The 20,388-nt window shown below is 39.7% G+C and overlaps 1 protein-coding gene and 1 long non-coding RNA gene across 14 annotated transcripts in view; one reads left to right on the top strand and one right to left on the bottom strand.

The window, feature by feature from the left end:
* NRCAM (neuronal cell adhesion molecule) overlaps positions 1-20,388 on the top strand; it is a 268,306-nt gene that overhangs the window by 53,183 nt on the left and 194,735 nt on the right. For all 13 annotated transcript variants that reach the window (XM_032484246.1, XM_032484240.1, XM_032484235.1 and 10 more), the window contains exon 2: positions 2,481-2,635. The gene's annotated coding sequence lies outside the window, so the exon portion shown is untranslated. The remainder of the gene's footprint in view (positions 1-2,480; positions 2,636-20,388) is intronic.
* LOC116665046 lies at positions 1,562-19,931 on the bottom strand. Its single transcript, XR_004321634.1, has 3 exons — positions 19,569-19,931; positions 12,867-12,869; positions 1,562-1,572 (listed from the first exon to the last, which is right to left on the bottom strand). It is a non-coding gene; the product is annotated as an uncharacterized LOC116665046 (long non-coding RNA).

Raw genomic sequence — 20,388 nt, 5'->3', positions numbered from 1 at the left:
GCGCAGTGTAATTAGGACCCGCTGAAGGTGTCAGGAACAGTAACGCTTTTGCATTAGGCTCTTAAATAAAATATACTTCATATCCGGAATATTAGTAAATGAGATTTTATTATAGTCAATCACAAGGCTATTTAAAGAAGGCAAATAATTTGCATAATGTAAATGTACTGGAATAGCAAACTGCAACAAGGCTCCTTCTCTAAGGTTTTCAAGATGAGTCTGAGAATGTTTCTGACACTTTTTTCCTAATGAATTTTAAATGGTGTTCCAGAGAGTTCAGTTAGGTTTTTAAACTCCCGTGTCATGACAGACTGAATCATTTAGGGCAGATTTTTGTGGTGACTCTTCCTTTAGCTGTCTGAGCAGAAGTCTCCAGTATAGTGTAATTAACTCTCACCTTTCAAATTCTACGTGTGTGTGTGTGTGTGTGTGTGTGTGTGTGTGTGTGTTTGTGTGTGTGTGGCGGGGGAGAATGCAAATCATTCCATAAAATGCAAATCCTTTCCCAGACAACAGAAATCAGTTATTTCATCGGAGAATATCTGGAAGCACCAGGAAGACCCCAGGAGGCTTCAATGTGACGATGCACTGTGACCAAAAACGACAAGGCAGATAGAGGGCGGAGTAGCCTTGTCCCAGCTGCCTGATCACTGCGTTCCCTCGAGGCAATCCATGGTTAGGAGAGAGATGAGCCACATTAGAATTCCACTTCTCCCATTTTGTAGAGAAGACAAAGCGCTCTTGGCCTCAGTCACCTCATTTATAAACTGGAGACAACAGACCTCAGGTTGGAGAGCTCTCGTGAAAATTAAAGCTCTTCTAAGCACAGTGTCTCGCTCACATGGAGTGCTCAACAATTTAGCTGCTAGGGTTATTTTTATCTGCATTGTTCCTTAAGGGGTGGCAACCCTGAGGTTATGCTCTCCTCTGCCCAGAGTGTCAGTGGCACCGAGCCCTCATCTACGGTGTGACTCTGTCTTCCTTTCACGTCCAGCCCAGCCTGAAACAGGGTTGTGTCCAGCCCCAGCTCGTGAGCGGCCTTTCACCTCCGCAGAAGGCTTGATTCCATCCTGGCATTGCCACTTTGCTTGGGCCTCGCATAAGTCACTGAACCTTAGTCCCTCCTCAAAAAGTGGGAAACTATTGGGGGGGTGGGGAGAACTCAGTGGTAGAGCACATGCTTAGCATGCACGAGGCCCTGGGTTCAATCCCCACTATCTCCACTAAAATAAATAATTAATTAATTAATTAATTAATAAACCTAATTACCCCCCCAAAAAAACCAGGATAAAATACTGGGCTTTCAAAAGAAAAATTATATATAAAAAAAAGAGTAAGAAAAATAAACGTCTAAAAAAAAGAAAATTGGGTAACTATTTAATTTTATAGGGTTTTAAAATTTTGGTTACTACTAATTTAAACTGTATTTGTTTGAAAACAAACTTGAGTTACCAGGTGCAGAGAAGAGAGAATTTTAGCGCTGAGTGAAGTCGCTGAACAATGTCTCCTGTGACTTTCTCTCCTTTGAAAAAAACTGCCCGTGCTTGGGCGCCGTCCCACCTGATCTTCCGACTCAACTGGTCAGGGATTTATTTGGCTGCACGGGGCCAAGCCACTGATATTTTGTGAAAGCCCCCCCAGTGGTACACATGTGCCGGCGAGCTCAAGAAGCAGTTAGCAAGCCTGAGGTCAGACGCTGAGTCGGAAAGACAGGTCCAGACTCCCGGCTTCGGCTCTGCTCACCCTCCAGTGACCCCAAGTTCTGGTTTAAAAGAGGTTTTCTGAACATTTTTTTTCCTGTGATTATTTTTTTACCCTTTCTCATAAAAGTGAGGTATTAAATCAACACGCTGTTCAAACACTTCTGTTGGTTGGCTTCCGTTTAATTAAGGTTTCATTCTGGGCTGTTCCACCTTAACCTTGTGCTTGCTTTCTTACAATGGTGTGTCCTGAAACTTCATTCCCAGATCCTTTTCTCACTGCCTTCAAAGCCACCTCTAAAATGTAATTGCCTTGCTGCGTTCCTCGCTGGCATCGCCAACCTTGATCAAATACTGGGTTCTTCAGTGTTTGTTCTTTTCTGTCTGCATTAGATTCTTTCCAGCTGCAGCCTGTGTGTTGCTGTGATCAAAAAGTACCGTGTATTCCCATGAAGCTTTGGAATAGAATAAAATCAAGTACCTTTTCCCCCTCTTTGATTTGTGTGCACAGTTGTTTCCTGCTAGTTAGGGGTCATTCAGACGTCTGTCTGTACCAAAATGTAATTGGAATTGTGTTACTTGTTTTCATTACCTGTTGCCATTACATTGCTTAAAGTTTCTCAGACATTGATGTCCTTAAGTATTATCATGGGGTTTAGTACATATTAAGTTCCCTTAGTCAATTTTCGTAGGAGAGTTGAGTGAAATCTCAGCTGAATAGAATTAACTAGCCCCAAACAATTTACACTGTTCTGTGTGTGATTTTTTTTTTCCTTTCAGAAAGCTTTGTGATATTCTTTCTTCGTGGTATTTCACTCCTGTTTGTTGAAAACTTTGACCAAAGCTGCTCTAAGTAGCTGGCATCGTGAGAACAGGACGGATTCCAAAATCAGGGAAGCTTTCAGGAGGCTCCTGGACCAGCGGATCTTCTGAAGGTGAGAGTGAAACCGTTTTCTCTTTGTCTTTGGAAATCTAAATGAGCTGTTCTGTCTTTCAAGATTGGCTTCTTGGAAGAGGGTGAATAGGGGAATTGGTTATTGAAAATTCTCTGCAAAGAATTGAGAGGTTTTCTTTTTCAGGAGACTTGAGAGTTTTTCTTTTTCAGGAGATTTTTTTGTTTTTTAGTAGTTATGAAGGAAATCAGTTGGCTGTTTTGACCAAACAGGAATTTATTTGAAGTGTAGCTCGGATAGCTGAAGACTTATGTGAACACACACACCCAGCCACACACACCCTCCCTTAAAAAAAAAAAAATCAGTAACACTTCTCTTCTCAGAGACATTTCTTATGTATTTAGGGTCTCTGTCAGCCTTCATATCTGCATTACCTTGCCTTCTAGGATTGTTTAAGAATCGAACAATAGAACTTATGTGAAAGCACTTTGTAAGTCACAAAGTACTATTTGCATAAGTAAGAAAAACAGTGGCTATTTCCGAACATTTGTAACCCTCCAAAATGCTCTCATACCCTCCAATCTGTTTTCCTCCATCATTTGATTCATTTTTAATTTCGATTCAGTAAACTTTGCTAGGATCTCAAGAAACAAAGGTGATAAGTCCTTCCCTTCAAGGAATATCTGTCAAATGCAGAAGATAGACACAGAAATAAATATGACCAACTCCAATAGGATAAAAGTATATTGAGAGTGTTAATCATTAAGGAATGGAAAAGGCATCACGTCAGCCTATGGCCAGAGGATTGTGTGTGTAAAAGTGGGCTTCCTGGGGGAGGTGAGCCCTGAAATGGCCCTTGAAAGATGAATAGGAGTTAGCCTGATACACAGCAGGGTCAGCTGGAGGAAGGCATTGCAGTCAGGCGCAGTGGTATAGGTGTATGAAACCCATGTGTGGAAGTTGTTCGGGATTGTTAAACCATAGATATGGGGTGTGTATGTGTGTGTGTGTGTGTGTGTGTGTGTGTGTGTGTGTGTGTAAGCACTGAGGGGTTTTAAGCTGGCTGGGGAAAGTATAGAGAAAGAATTGCAGGTGAGTGGGGTTGAAGGAAGGCAGATTCATTTTGTAATGATCTGGGGAAGAGACACAGGGGCTAGAATTAGGGTGGAAGCAATGAGGAATAGAGAGAATTTTGAAAGAGCTAGAACATTCCGGATGTGGTGATAGTTTGGGCACTGGAAGGACCTGTTAGGACTTGGAATTGTCAGGTTTCTGACTCGGATGACTATAGTGATGCTGTCAAGAGAATTTAGGAGGGAAGTGGACTGATTGTTGGGGAGGAGAGGATTTTGAGGTGTATTTGGGGCATCTGGTAGAAATGTCCGCCAGGCGGTTGGAAATGTTAAGTATGGAGGTCAAGGGAGGGCTCAGGGCTAGCAACATTGATTTGGGACTTACAGGCAATAGCTAAAAATCTTTTTTAAAATACAAATTTGATTTTGTACTTAAACCTTCAATATTGTTCATTCAAGCACTTAAAACAACTCACATTCTCAGTTTCCGTTTTGTTTTGAGATTCCCTCTCATTTCGTTTGTATCTGTACTTGTTGGTTTTATTTTCTTGGCAGATAACTCAGGATTTTTCCAAATGACAAATATTGTGACCTTTTTAGTTCGATGAAAGGAATTTCCAACTGGTGTTTAAAAAACAATGTAAACTCTAAAATTTAGGAGCGTTACAAGGCAGTGCCGTGCTCCATTTTCATTCACAGTGGTTATAGAAATCATTTAAGCAAGGTGCAAAAGTATAGTTCTTTTTCTGTATAAATCAAGGTTTCTTGTCAATTCCTCGTTTTCACTGCTCTGCCCAGGATCGGAGCATTGCTTATAGGAGACTAAGCAGGACCTTTCTTGGGTTCTTGGGGGGGGAGGGGTGCCAGGGTCCCTCCCACTGGGTCTTCCCAGCACCAGCCCAGAGCATCATTAAGGAGACTGTAATAACAGAGGCTGCACTGTTCGCTGTCAAGTCTACCCGAGCTAGACTTTTGAAATACATTACTCAGAGCCTTCTTTGAGGGAATGTCATGGGTAAAAATTTTAAATTCAAATGCACTATTTTGAGTGCATGTTATTTGATTACTGTGGCCTTATAATTAGCTTACTGACTTTTTTCCTGAAGACCTGTTGGAAAAAAGACAAATCGCCCCTTTTTGATTCTTTCTAGTCCACCTCTCTACCATCCTTCCAGAAACTTTAAAGATCGGTTAATCTGTCACTTCCATTTTTATACGCGAGAGAATTAATTTGAAGCAAAATTAAGTCCCTGACTCAGTGCTGACAGCTGGAGGCACAGTCCTGGTCTGCTGAGACCCATTCTGTCCTTTCCACTTTTATCATTTTTTTTCCCCTCTTATTCCAAATCTTTACTGAACTGTGAAGTTATCTATGTGTCTTAAAATAGGAAACTGAAGTAAGTAAATCAGTTCACACTGATGGCGTACGTTAATCACGCTGCATTCAACAAACAGATTTTGCTTTAATACTTTAGGCTCTGATTAAGGTTTTATTATTTTTTGTTTTTATACCTAAATTTTTTTTAGCATGAATTTTATTTTTGGTGTCCTTTATTTCTTTCTACTGGTTCCACTGCTAAAAGGAAGGATTGGAAGAGAATCAAAACCACCCCTGTTCTCCTGTACACCAGAAACGAATACAACATTGTAAATCAACTATGCTCCAATTAGAAAAAAGCACCTATGCTTAAATCCCAGTTTAAAAAGGACTGTCATCTCAACATCCATTTTCAAGCCAATTTTCCCGTAATAGGTACTTGCAGTAACAACGTATTAGGCATGTTCACTAACAATGCAGGTGCTGGCTACACAACCCAGTTTCCTGAAACATCTTATTTTTTTTTCAGTTTTATTTTTCCTTTTGAAATAAAAGATAACTGTCATACATTTAAAAAAAAGACACTCATCATTTATTTTCAAATCAACACTTTTAAGCAGAAGATACATGTTAATTTGGTTAAATGCATTGCAGTACCCTATGAATTTCATGTATAGAAAATGAATTTATGTAAATGCTGAGTTGCTGTAACTTAGAATGACGTCACATGCATGCAAGTTGTAGGTGGTCTCAGGGACAATGAGTTGTTCTCTAAAACTCACAGAACGGTCAGTCATTGCTGTGAAGCCAGTGGGCTGGAACTCGTCAGGGTGCATGTGCCCAACATGATTCACTCATCCTGGGAGAGGGCTGCCAGTGACAAAAGGAGTTTCCGCTTGTTTCTGTGCAGGACACAAGAAATATGTCTGTCTGTTATGGTCTCTCTCTTTTCCTGCCTTTCTGCCTCACTCATAGTCTCTGTGTGAGGGACACACACTAATACAGTGTCTCCAAAACTCAGTATTAGGGGGAGACCCTTGACAGTTTGTGGTCATAGAACTAGTGGTGGAAACAGTATATCATGGATAGGGGAAGCAGGCCGATCACCCTTCACTTGGTAATGGGTGAGAGCTGTGGGGAGACATTGCCAGATGTGTTTGCCCTCTGCATAGCTTGGCCACATTGGGCAGGATGACAGCGTGAATAGAGATGGACAGATGTGGAAGCTTCTGCAGACAGTGACCATAAGATGGTACGATGACTGAGAAAGGGCAAGTCAGCTTTCACCACTGTCCTTTGCTTGATGGTAGGGCCTGGTAGGGTGTTCTATTGAACTGTCTTACTGTGGACAACAGTATTAGATGGCTGCCTTCTGCTCGGAGTCCAGAGTGAGTGTTGCAAGTACCATTATGCCAACAAAGCAGTAGATAGTGTTTATGTTTGCTTTGGAGGTGCCACTTTAAAATATTGGGAATTTGGTTAATTCAAAAAGATACACATACCCCAATGTTCATAGCAGCACTATATACAATAGCCAAGACATGGAAGCAACCTTAATATCCATTGACAGATGACTGGATAAAGAAGCTGTGGTATATGTATACAATGGAATACTACTCAGCCATAAAGAAGAATAAAGTAATGCCATTTGCAGCAGTATGGATGGACCTGGAGATTGTCATACTAAGTGAAGTAAGCCAGAAAGAGAAAGAAAAGTACCATATGATATCACTTATATGTGGAATCTAAAAAAATGACACAAATGAACTTACTTACAAAACAGAAATAGACTCACAGACATAAAAACAAACTTATGGTTACTGGGGGAAATTGGGAGTGGGTATAAATTGGAAATTCAGGATTTGCAGATACAAACTACTATATATAAAATAGATTAACAACAAGGTTCTACTGTACAGCACAGGGAGCAATATTCAATATCTTGTAATAGCCTATAATGAAAAAGAATCTGAAAAGGAATATATCCATGCATAACTGAATCACTATGCTGTACACCAGAAATGAACACAACATTGTAAATCGGCTCTACTTCCATTAAAAGTTTAAAAATTTTTAAAAAAGTATTTAGAGTTTGAACTAATATTCAGGACTGCCCCCATGTACCCTGTGGTTACAGCACAGAGTTCTGCTGGAGGAGGATTGTTTAGGGAAAACTATGGAAAGCAGAAACCCGTAGGGGAGTTGCCAGGCTGACACTTTTGAATGGGCAGTCTTCCAACAGGCTCAGATCATACTTAACAGTAAAATGTGTTAACCTCATGCCCTTTTGTCGTGGGGGATTTTAAAAAGAGAGGAGACCGGAAATGCTGATCCACCAGCTTTTTGTTACAAATTCAGCCCCACTGGAGAGGTCATAGGCTGTCTCAGCAGTTTGTGGGCCGTTTTGGTGGCGGACAATGATGGTGGATTTCTAATCAGACAATGTCCTGCTACATTTGAATCTTCATTCTCCATTGCCTTTTGTTGTTGGAGTGCTTTCGAAATTATCCTTGATTCAGGTTTACTATTAACTTTTTGAACTCTCGCTTCTGCACTGATACCTTGCTGCTCATGTTAAAATGAGAATGGTGACTGGAGAATTTACTTTTGCATCCGTTAATAGAATAGCAAGGCAGCATCATATGAATTAATGACTCCTCACATTTTCCCATAATATAAGCTGGATTTGTTATCCCCCCGGGGGAGCTATTTCAAATTCATGTCCTAATAAACCATTCTAGCGAGTTGTTGGCTTTCTAGCTTTTTAAAAGCTTCTCCATAATGGATAAATAGATAACAACAAATAATACATAATTTTGATTTTAAACCTTAAAAACATTTTTGATTGTTCTCATTATAAAATGGAAAATGAAACAGAACTTCCTCTTCAACAATCAATAGTGTAAGTATTTGTGCTGTTTATTTTTAAGTTGAGAATCATCCTGAAGCAATTATGTCTCTTTAATGTGGTTTAGAAAATAAAATCTATGGGGAAAGATTAAGGGCAAAAAATTATTGAGGATGCCGAATTACTAATAGGTTTTATCCATCCTTTTGTAATGGCTTTCCTTTAGAGGACATGTGTATTGTCACTGACAGAACTATTCAAAAATGACCGTATCCACTTGGGTAATAATGATCTGTTACCAGTGTTTGACATCATTCTCTCGCCTCTTCTGTTTCCCCTTTTGCTATCCATATTTCCAGTTTTGTTTAGAATCATCACATTGCTGTATGTGTGTCACACAGAGAATGTGACCCAGCAAAGGGACAGAGACAGAAAAAGAAAGACAGGAAGGCGAGTTTGAGCGAAGATCTTTCAGAACATGAAGATAGGCTGGCTTCCCAAACTCAGAAAGAGGCTGAAAGGCGAGAGTGAGATGTTTTTCGTTTCCTACACATACACCAAAGCAGGATTTCTAGTTCTTTTCCCACCTGTGCCTTACTTCTTTGGCATTAAAGTTACGTGACTTGAATGACTTTTCAAACTTACAAACCCATAAACAGGCACCAGGAACCATATCCTAAGTTTGGTATCTGAAATAAAGTCACTGTTGTGGAGCTGTGATGGGTCACCCAGTTTCCTCGCCCCCTTTGGGACTGAGATGCTCTTTCCCCAGCCTCTGGGAATCTTGACAGCTGAGAGCTCACATCTGGGTCTCTTCTGAGTGACTGTCGTCAGCTGTTAGCTGAAGAGGGTTGCCTCAGTCAAGATTCTCCCACTGCCCCAGGGTGGCAGGGTGCATTCAATGGCTCGTCAGTTGGGGGACTCAATGGCTGGTCAGTTTGGGGCACAAAGGCCCTTGCCCCAAATCAGGACAACTCTGTAGGATCTGTAGGGTCCGCTGGGGCTTTTGTTGTGGCTGTGTCACAGCCCAGCTTCTCCCACTGTCTCTCCTGCTTTGTTCACTCTCCCATACACGTTGAGCCCAAGAGCCTTCATGAGTGAAATTTGCACCTGCAAATCCTCATCTCAGAGTCTGGTTCTAGGCACACCTACCCGCAGCAGTTGAAGTTCATGGGCCACGCCCCTGTGCGCATCTGAGTGTGAGATTATGTATCTTTATAGCCCAAGCCCTTCCTGTGAAAACTGGGGATAACGGTACCGACCTCCTAGAGCTGTTGCCAGGGTTGGATAGCAAAGTATTCAGTGCCTGGCATACAGGAAGCACTCATTAAATTGTAGCTTTTGTTGTAATTACCTGCAGATAATCCATAACTGGTGCACTAGTTCCGGCCGATTGATTACAAGGCAGAACACATTTTAATGTCATTTTTATTTATTTTAATGGAGTTTCAGGTTAATAAAAGATGCATCACCTGCAAATTTAAATGCTTCTTTGTCATTGTTGGTTCCTTTGGTTAAGTATGTGGAGACATTGGACGGGGTTCCAGAGGGAACCTAAAGTCATTCAGGAGGTGAAAAGAAAGTCCTGTGAGTAAAAATGAAGGAATCTGGAATTAAGATTGGAAGATTGAGGCATGACTTGCCTTCTGTCTTCAAGTAAGTGCAGGGCTTGTGAGGAGGACATTGGACATGTTTTGTTCATTTTCACAGAGGACAGAACAAGGGGAAATGGACATAAAATAAAGGAGGAAGATGTATAGTTGGGTTTGTGTCAAGGGAACTCTTTGCTCTTGGACAATTACACACGGGAAGGAGCTTGTAGAATATGTACTTTAAAAAAATCTCCCCCCTAAAAGAAAAGATAACATTCAGTTCTGAATCACTGAGATGCTTCCCAGAGAATTTACAGGGAACTCTGAACTCTGGGATTCTGTGATTTCAGATTGCAGAAATGATGCTTCCTTAGAAACTCAGACACGTATATTCTGTTTTGCAAATGGGAGAAAATAATTGCTATTTGACCACCTTCATTTTCTTTATAACTAAGTTTCTTGTAGTATCTTTAAAAATGTCCACATGCACTTTGTATGTGGTTTTCTGATAATGTAACACATCTTTTTCATTGAATAGGTGTATTTCTGTCCATTTTAAAATCTGATAGATCTTATTATCATAATTTTCAATCTTGTATGTCATTTATTTATATACTAGATAAAAATAAATTAAAAGCTTACCATCCTGGGCCATTTATCTATATCCAGTGTGAGTTCTTTTGAGACTCAGACCTTGGGATGATGTTAAAATTAACACCCCTGTGTATTAAATCACTCTGAAGGGCTTTAGAAAAATAGCAAGAAGTCTGGAACTTTGGATACCATCTTTTTCAATCAATTAATGGCTTTGAGATAAGATTAAAGAATGGATATGGGATGAAGTTTTTAAGTTAAGAGTTCTTTTAAGACTTCAGTGTCAAAAGATAAGAGGAAGCCACTGAGAAGTTTCTCAGTGACTAATAAGGGTATTGGATTTTGCATTTTCCCCTTGGCATGTCTCATCCAGTGGTCACAGACAGAGACAGACCCAGGTGGATGAAGGAGCCCTGGGCTGCAAGCCCAAATGCCTGACCCTGCTTCCATCACAGTTCCCGGGTGCTCTGTCCTTCCCTTGTAGAACCTTGTCTGCATGGATTTCCTTCGGCTTTCTAGTCCCAGCATCCGATCTTAGATGCTCATCACGCCACAGTACCTTCTTTCAAAGAAGCCCAGCAGACCTGAGGGTTCAACCTCTGAGGGTTCTGCCTAGGGGCCCCATCACGCCTAATTGTTTTAATTTTTTTAAAGCCTCCTAAGGTAGATAGAGGTTCTGTTTAAGATTTCACTTGAATAAATGGATCCACTACTAGAAACATGAGTTTTACAGATATGCCTCCTGATTCCATGTCTTCAGTATTCTCCCCAATAATATCCCATTAAAATACTCAATTTCATTCCATCTGTTCCTGCCAAGTTGAACGTCTTCAAATGGCTCCGTGCTTCACGAGGGAAAACGTACAGCATCCTTACACCGGTGTCCCCGGTGTCTCTCCCCACCGCATCGGTGGAGGGGCCTCCGTGTTCTGACATGTATGTTTATCTTGATCTGATTATCGATTACAGAGCCCGAGACTGTGTGTGCTCCCACAGGCAGCTCATTCAACTGAGTTCCTGTCTGAGTTTACTGAGCATTGTCCTTGCCTTTCTAATAAGCTACCTAAGCCCACACGCTCCTCCTCCACAAAGTCCTCCTTGATTATTGCAGCCCTTATTAATCTGACCCATGTCTGAAATTCTCTCACACAGATGGGCATGGATGCTCATCTACATCACAGTTTACCCAGTTGACAATGGTGTTATGTAGAACATGTGTGCATGGTGTTGCTATCGCCCCCTCTGGGGCATCAGGCAGAGCTACAGCGGTCACTGACCACCACTCACCAAGGGAAATCATCCCCAAGTGTAAATTTTCAGTGTGATATATGCATTAAGATAAGAAAGTAAATGTCTTCTGGAAATAAATTTCAGCAACATGGATGGAAATAAAAGTGATCTGGGCCTCTTATTACCTTAAGTTGCAAAACATTGAAGCTCAAAGCCCTTACTTAAGGTGAGATGATGTAAATTTTAAGCATAATTCTGCCTCTCACTTGGGTTCATCAGCAGGTCATTTATCCTTTATGATCTTCTTGTTAGTAAGTGTAGTAATACTGCTATTCTTTGTTCTTTGCACTAAACAAAGCACTTTTGCGTGTTCTTTGGTTTGAACTTCACAGTGACCCATGAGGGACTCAGGTAAGCTCGCATCTGTGAAATAAGAAAACTGAGCTTGGGGACATGCCCCCAAATCTTAATGTGATAAGCTGACAATAGGCAATAAAACTCGAATCTTCTGGCTTTTATTTAAGTGCTCAGCACATGTTACTTAAAGTGTCGTCTATGGACCAGCTGCATGGACATCACCTGGGAGCTCGTTAAAAATGCAGAAGCTCAGGCCTCACCCCAGACCTGCTGAATCAGAATCTGCATGTTAACAAGATGCCCAGGGATTCATGTGTACTTTAATGTGGGAGAAGAGCTGTAATATAAGAGCAGTTTAAGTCTCTGAAGTACAAACATTAAAAGGTGCTTAAAATTTCTGTTCTTACCACTGCCATCAGATCTCTCCCAAACTCCCCCCCCCCTTTTTTTTAAAGAGATTTCTAGCAGATCTGATAGATTTTTAGTTACTTTCAGGTTTTTTCTTTTAAATAAGTTCAATACTTTAAAAACTTCAAACTCATATGGAAATAAAGGCTTTTCTTTTCCCCATCCCACTTTGTGCCCTTCAAAAGGTTTTTCTTTGCCTGCTCTTAAACCAAATGGACTCGCTTCCCAGTTCTCACTTTAACTGATGCATCGTGGTGATGCTCATGGTTCAGAATTAGAAATTCAGTGGCCCCACTCAGTCTCCAGTGAAACTCAGAAGGGAAAACCAGGCACACATACCCAACATAAAATAACCACGACGTTTCAGTCTCTGTTCCCTGTATTTCACCAGGTCATTGGCCCAAGGGTGACAAAGGGTTGCCTTTGGCAAATACCGAAGTGGATAAAGAATGAGACTGTACTTCATTAAAACGAAACATTTTTCAACTGCTTGTTGTTAATTTTTATTTAAAATTTTCAATCTTCTTTGACTAGGAAGCCAAGATTAGATCTATTCACCATTAGCCAAACGGCTGCCCTTGGATGTCCAAGAGGAAGTCCATTAAAGACCCTGTGGGTTGTGTTCATTAGAATTCCCAGGGGGGTGTGCATCACCCGGTCCCAACTATAGATCCTGTCAGACTTCTGACTCCTGTCCTCACCCCTGAAATGGAACGTTCATCTTGTCTCTCCTGCGACCACCTCCGTGCCTTGTTTGTTTTCACTTTAATGTGACAAGAAAAGGCAGCTTTTGTCTTTGTTTCTGGTTAGCAGACTTCATAAATATTCATTAGCAGGTTCCCTTCCCAGCTACTCTCTTGTAATTTGTTATTTTTAAATGAAATTTGAAGTGAAAATACCTCCCAGTTCTCACTTTCTTACATTTGGGTTGTTCATCTTGATTTTGGACGTCGTGAGCCAGACAAGAGTGAGTTTTGAAGGCTGTTTTGCTAGGCTGCATCATTCTGAGAAGGCACGGACCGTGTGTGCGTGTGTGTGTGCATGAGCGTGTGTGTGTATGTGTGGGTGTGGTGTGGCTTCCGGCTCAGTGGGCAAGGAAACGGGACAGGAGTGGAAGGAATATTTCTAGAACGTCTCAGGGGTGCTGTGCTAGGAAACATACCCGCTGTCTCACCTCGTCTTCACCAGGGCACTGGGAGACAGGTGTTACTCTATCCATCTTACAGCCTGGAACCAAAGCTTAGGAAAGGTGAGTGATTCGCTCCAATCCACAAAGTAAGTGAAAGAGGGGTGATGACAGATGATGAAGGGTGAGTGTTCCACAGGGCTCTTCTCCTTCTTCTGTAGAAACAGATAGTGGGCAGTTTTGGAGTAATTACCTTTAGACGCTCGGTATGTTTTTTGTTTTGGTGTATTAAGTTGTTAAGAAAAATGTGACTAAACCTGGGCTCCTAGGCATGGAGCCTGCTGTTCTGCCCTCCTTGAAACCTGAGGCTTGGCGCTTGCCCTTAGATGCCAGGGGGTTGACCCAGTATTTCCATGGATTGCCATTTTAGTGCATTTTTTCTTTTTTTCTTTTTTCAAACTGAAGTATAGTTGATTTACAGTGTTATGTTAGTTTCTGATGTTTGGCAGAGTGATTCGGTTCTTTTTCGTATTCTTTTCCATTATAGCTTATTACAATATACTGACTATAGATCCCTGTGCTCTACAGTAGGACCTTGTTTTCTAGTTTATATATAGTAAAATAGTGGTTTTTTTAAGTGAATAATACTACCAAATTCTACCGCTTTCTGTCTGTAGAGAGCTTTTTCCCACCTTCAAAACAGCTCTGCTTTGTGGAAATGGGTCCCTCCCCACTCCTTTGGATGCAACCCTTCCGTGGCCCTGAGGGCAGCGCTGCACACTTAGCAGTTCCCGTGCACCCAGTCCGCAGCCTCCCGTGCTGTCCTGAATGCCCGCAGGAAATGCACACTCCATTGTAATGGCTGTTTTTCTAAACTTGCTCGTCAGGCAGCTAATCTCCTTGTATTGTGAGTCTGTTTCTTGATTGTTGCATCCAGTTCCCTTTGGGTCTCTCCTTATTCAGCGTGGTGGTTGTGGACGGAGGACCCCTCCTGGGTACCTTCCTTCTGTGGATAAGGGTGGGATTGCCCCAAAGCCACATGAATCTGAGTGTGTTAAGACCAGCCCGGAGCAACTCTCCACCGGCCTCTTAAAATTTTTGCTGAAATTTTAAACACTGTTTGCCTTTAAATACAAAATGAAGGCCCTTTTTTGGAACTGGGTAACACTCAGAGCTGTCTGTTATCTGCCAGGCAAGATGTAATTAGACTTCCTATGCAATTTACCCCGTGATTTAGGACATGTGTTTTTTTTTTTAAACCAAAGGCAGGAGTATTTTTAAATAATGTTGTTTTTCCTCCTGAATATAAAAGTGATACACATTCATTGCACACAATTTAGAAAATGAAGAAAAATGTGAAGAAAATAAAAGAATGCAGGTAAAATGATTTATTAACTTTTGATACATGTTTCTGATCACATTCACACACATATAGAGATACACACACAACGTATTTAGTTTTTGCAAACATTTTTAATGGCATTAGCCCTTGGGGGCATTAATTCCAAGCATTTTTCTCCTTTTCAATGCTTGCTTTTTAGTTTCAGAGTGGAAAATTACCCATATACAAAAGAGAGGGAATATATCTGAGTGTTCAGGAGTGTTTACTCTGGAAACAGATTGCCTGGAATCTCGTCTTGATTCTGCTTTGTGCTGGCCTGGAACCTTGGGAAAGCCACTTAATCTTTCTGTGCCTCGGTTTTCCCATACATAAAATGGGGATAAAATAGTATTTACATCATTCATAGGGTAAGCTGTTAGCTATTATTAATTTTTAAAATGAAGATAACATGTATAGTGAAAAGAATAAAAACTATACATAATTTAACATTATTATTTTGCTTGTGTTTTAGTCCTTGATCACAACCCCTCTCTTCCCCCCAGAGATAGACATTACCCTAAATGATTGTTTAGCTTTACATATTTTGAACTTCATATAATCAATCACATACAGATTTTTACTTAACATTATGTTTGTGCGATTTCTTCAAGGTGGTATTTTTTTCATTGCCAATAGTATATGTCACCATTTTTTATCCCTTTGGGTTTTTTTGTTTTTAATGGAGGTACTGGGGATTAAATCCAGGACCTCATGCATGCTAAGCATGCGCTCTACCACTGAGCTGTACCCTCCCCTCTCTTTGGGTTGCCTTTAAATTTCATGTAATTACAGGCAATGCTGCTGTGAGCATTCTTGTACATGTCTCTTGATGCTCAAGTGCAAAGTTTGTTGCTATTGTTGTTCTTTTGTGTTTTGTTTTTTTTAAGAGTCTACCTGGTGGGTAGTGGTGTATGTGCGTCTTCAGTTTTCCTAGATAATGGAGAATTATTTTCTAAAATGGTTGTACTGATACAGATATACTTAAACCAGGATGTGTACAAGATGAAGAGTCTGTAGGCAGTTTAACTTTTGCTCTGTGTAGATGATATGCCTTTCTGCTTTGATTGCTTTTAAGATATTCTCTCGTCCTTGGAGATCTGTAGTTTTTCTTATTAGATGTCTAGGTAATATTTCTTATTATTCATTCTTCTTAGTCTATATTGTGATTTCTGTGTCAGTTAATTCATGTTTCCCATCAAATCTGGAAACACTACAGCTGTTACTTCTTTGAACATTCCCTCACCTCCATTCTTCCCCTCTGCAACTCTCACTATACTTGCTTAGACCTTCTCATTTTATTTTCTGTGACTTAATCCCTCTTTCATATTTTTCTTCTGCCTGTGCTCTAATATGGATCATTTAGCTAGCTCTATTTTCTTTTTAATAATACTGTCTTTAGCTGTGTCTAATATGATGTTCATTATATGTTGAGTTAAAATTTTTTTTTCAAGTTAAATGATTTTAGTTTTCATTTTTGGAAGTTTCATTTGTGATTTTGCAAATTTGCCTGGTCACTTTTATAATACTTTAACCTTTATAATTTAAAAAAAAATTTTTAATGGTGGCAAAGTACACTAAAAAGTTTACCATCTCAATTTTTGAGTGTACAGTTTAGTTAAGTACACTCACACTGATGCGGAGCCAGTCTCCAGAACTCTTTTCATTTTGCACAACTGAAACCCTGTACCCGTTAAACAACTCCCTATCACTCCCCCAACTCCCAGCCTCTGGCAACCAATGCCCTACTTTCTGTCTCTATGAATCTGACTACTCGAGGGACCTCAGATACGTGGACTCCTACAGTAAAAGTCTTTCTGTGAGTGGGCTGTTTCACTGAGCATTATGTCCTCCAGGCTTATCTGAAGTCTGCCACATGTTTGGGTTTTTTTTTTTTTGATTTCAGAGTTTTTTTGTTTTTTTTTTTTACTTGAAGTGTAGTCAGTTTACAATGTGTCAATTTCTGGTGTACAGCATGTTTCAATCATACATGAACATATATATATTCCTTTTCATATTCTTTTTCATTGTAAATTACTACAAGATATTGAATATAGTTCCCTGTGCTATGCAGTATGAATTTGTTGATTATCTATTTTATATATAGTAGTTTGTATCTGCAAATCTCGTTCTCCCAGTTTATCCCTTCCTACCCTCTTTCCCCACTGGTAACCGTAAGTTTGTTTTCTATGTCTGTGTGTCTGTTTCTGATTTGTAAATAAGTTCATTTATGTCTTTTTTTTTAGATTCCACATATGAGTGATACCATATGGTATTTGTCTTTCTCTGTCTGACTTCATTCAGTATGATAATCTCTGGGTCCATCCATGTTGCTGCAAATGGCATTATTTTATTCTCTTTTATGGCTGAGTAGTATTCCATTGTATAGATATACCACAATTTCTTTATCCAGCCATCTTTCAATGGACATGTAGGTTGTTTCCATGTCTTGGCTGTTGTATACAGTGCTGCTGTGAACACTGGGGTGCAGGTGTCTTTTCTAATTAGAGTTCCCTGTGCCATGTTCGTTAATCGGCACTGTTCTGGTTTCAGCTGTTTTTCTGCCGTTTCCTCCTTTCTTCTCCATTCTTTTTCATAATATTCTTTCCTTCTGTTTTCAGTTCCTTATCCCTCCTTCCCTCTTCCTTTTTCATCTCCCCTTCCCTTCATCCACCATGCTGGCTGCCTTGTCTGGCTACTTTTAGAGTTTTCCCTTTGCCTTTGTGATTCTGAAGTTTCACTGTATTCTGTGTCTAGGAGTCTATTTATTCTGTACTTTTAAGAAAAATCCTGCTTGTTATTTATTCTGTTTCCTGAATCTGAGAGTTTGTGTATGACAACCATTCTGGCAAACTCTTAGCCATGATTTCTTTAGATATTGTTTTCTCCTTCATTCTCACTATTGTCTCTTTCTGGAATTCCTATTATGTTTGTTATTCCTTTGTTTTTATTGTTGATGCCTTTTAACCTTTTTAACATATTTTTTCATTAAAAGTTTTTTATTTCTGTTGCAGTCTGGTTATTTTTCTAGTTTTGGGTTTCAGTTCTCTGATTCTCTGTATTTAGTTAGTTGACCTATCCAATAAATTTTTCACTTAAATAATTATTTTTTTTTATTTCAGGAAATTCTACTTGGTTCTTTTTCAAATCAGCTTCATTTTCATAGTGTCATATTCTTTGCTTATGTTTTCAGTTTCCTCTTTAATCTTTTTGATAGCAGACAATTTCTATTTTGATTCTAGTAATTGTAACACAGGGCGCACTTGGCAAGTTGAACCCTATATTCTTTCTGCTGACTCCTGCTTGTGGTGTCTTGCTTGTTCGTGTAATCTAATTTTTTTAAATTGTGAGATCATACTTGTTGGTACTTTGTGGAAATTCCATAAGACCTGATTTGAGGGTACATTTCTCCATGAAAGACTTAGATTTGTTTCCAAGGGAAATGGGACTGGTTTAAATTAATTTGTTGGCTTTGGGTTTGGGGGAATCATGCAGAGAGTGTAAATCAGGACCCAGATATCCCAAAGGGGGGATGTGATGGCTTCTGATTATGTGTTTTCAAGGAGACATTTTTATCCTTCACTCAATATCAAAGTCAAGAGGAACAGTTTTCTTGGCCATCTCCCTTTATAGGGTGAACTTTTCTCTGCTTCTGACTGGTGTGAGGTGATACTTCATTATAGTTTTGATTTGCATTTCTCTGATAATTAGCGATGTGGAGTATCTTTTCATGTGCCTGTTAGCCATCTGTATAAGACCTGTACTTTTGACACCTCCACCCTCCCCTTCCTTCCTAGAAATTGGTGATAGAAAAATATCTTCAAAGTAACTGCTGATTTCAGTTCTGGCTTAAGCTTTAATAAGGATTGGTGTTTTCCCTGTTCTGTTGTCATCTGATATGTACCTTTGAATTACTTATAGCTCAGCTGTTCTTTCACAAGCATGTCTTTTATACTTTATCCAGAATATTTTGGTGTTTACTTGGGGTTCAGAATATGCAGTGCTATATGGCTGGGAATGAGAATTCTGAGCCTTTAAAATGCTGCTTATTGTCAACAATATTGGAAACAGTATTGCTCTGATGCTGGTAAGTAACGAGAAAGGATGGCACTCTTACTCCGGGGCGGACTGAGAGGCAGCAGTGTTCTCATCCATCCAAAAGCCTTTCTGACTCATTGAGTCTCTGGGAAGAGTGGTGAGACCGTAATAATATTGTGACACTCCTGGGATTGCTTTGTTTCTGAAATATTTTCTCCAGTTTTGATCTTTTCCGTTGTCAACTGATACAATCCACTCTCAATTTAATACTTTCTCAGAGGAAATTCATTGAGGATATTTATAGCCAGATTTGTTGACACTTATCTCTGACGTCTTTTAATTATTCTTTTCATATGTCTTTCTATTCACGAGACTGTAAACCAGGTTTCCAAGTGTGAAAGCACTACAGCTGCTCTGGGATTTGTTTTGTTTGCTAATTAGCTTTTTTTTTTTGTCTCCCTACAAACTTCCCGATGCTCATATTTTCTGTTTTGAGAATATTTTCTGCAGATATGTTTACAGTCTGTATGTTCCATTCACTACCCACTACTGTTGTTCTATTGGGTGTGTGTTTTCAGTGCACTGATAGTGCTGGTAAGATAGCCACAAACTATCACTTGTGAGATTCCCTAGTCACATTTTGGAAAGAATTGCTCAACACTAGCTTTATGTAACTATTAATTTTTGCTAGGATTTAAGACAGATTATAGAAAGAAATGGTGATCGTCCTCTCACCAGCTTCCCAGTACGAACCTTGCCTACCATTCATCTTTTTTTTTTAATATGGCTTGGAATAATTTAAATAGAATTATAATAATTTGTCCTATAGCTTAGATGAATGAAGCTCAGTTCTAAGTCCATTTGGACTTAGTGCATTTTGTAAAAAAACATTTTGGGGATTTTTTTTTGTGTTTTTTAAAGCTTTTTTGTTGTTGTTGGGGGGAGGTAATTAGGTTTATTCATTTTTTTTTTAATTTAAAAAATTTGTTTAACAGAGGTACTGGGGATTGAACCCAGGACCCTGTGCATGCAAGCACACATTCTACCACTGAGCTATATCATCCCTGACTGCCTAACATTTATCTTTAACTGGACTTTTACTGAGCCAGAGGTAGAAAAAGAAAATAGGAAAGAAGAATGAGACAGGAGTTGCACAGCGTGGTGTGCATAGACTCATTGATACACTCAAGCTGCTGGATGATTTTAAAGTAGTGAGAGAACAGTTACCCTGACTCTCCAGCGGACTTATACGCACCCTTTCCCAGAAGGGCAGCAAGTACCAGTCCACGTTCGCCTTACTCATAACAAAACCAAGGATAAATTGGGAGTTTGGGATTAACAGATACACACTACTATATATAAAATAGATAAACAACAGGGACCTACTGTAGAGCAAAGGGAACCATATTCAAAATCTTGTAATAACCTACAATGGAAAAAAATCTGAAAAAGATGAAAGATGTCTACGTGTATAACTGAATCACTTTGCTGTACACCTGAAACTGACACAACATTGTAAATAACCTATACGCCAATAAAAAATAAAAAATAAATGAAAACCCCCCAAAAGGCTCCCTGTAATGTAATATGAAAATTTTAAAAATTTAAAGTAACAGAAAACCAACCAAACAAAAAAACCCAGCCTTGACTAACTTAAAGGAAAGGCAATTTAGTGAATGGCCACTATGGGAACACAGAATTTATAGGATGCTTCAGTGACCAGACTTGTATATGGCAGGAACCAGGTCCCTTCCAGACGGCAGACTGGAGGAATAATGGGTATTATCTTATGACAGAACAGTCTGGCCAGGGGGACAGTGATCAAATGCGCAG

The sequence above is a fragment of the Camelus ferus genome, chromosome 7 (assembly GCF_009834535.1).
Source record: "Camelus ferus isolate YT-003-E chromosome 7, BCGSAC_Cfer_1.0, whole genome shotgun sequence".
Lineage (NCBI taxonomy): Eukaryota > Metazoa > Chordata > Mammalia > Artiodactyla > Camelidae > Camelus > Camelus ferus.
Note: the sequence above shows the minus strand (reverse complement) of the source record. Positions and strands in the feature narration are given on the sequence as shown.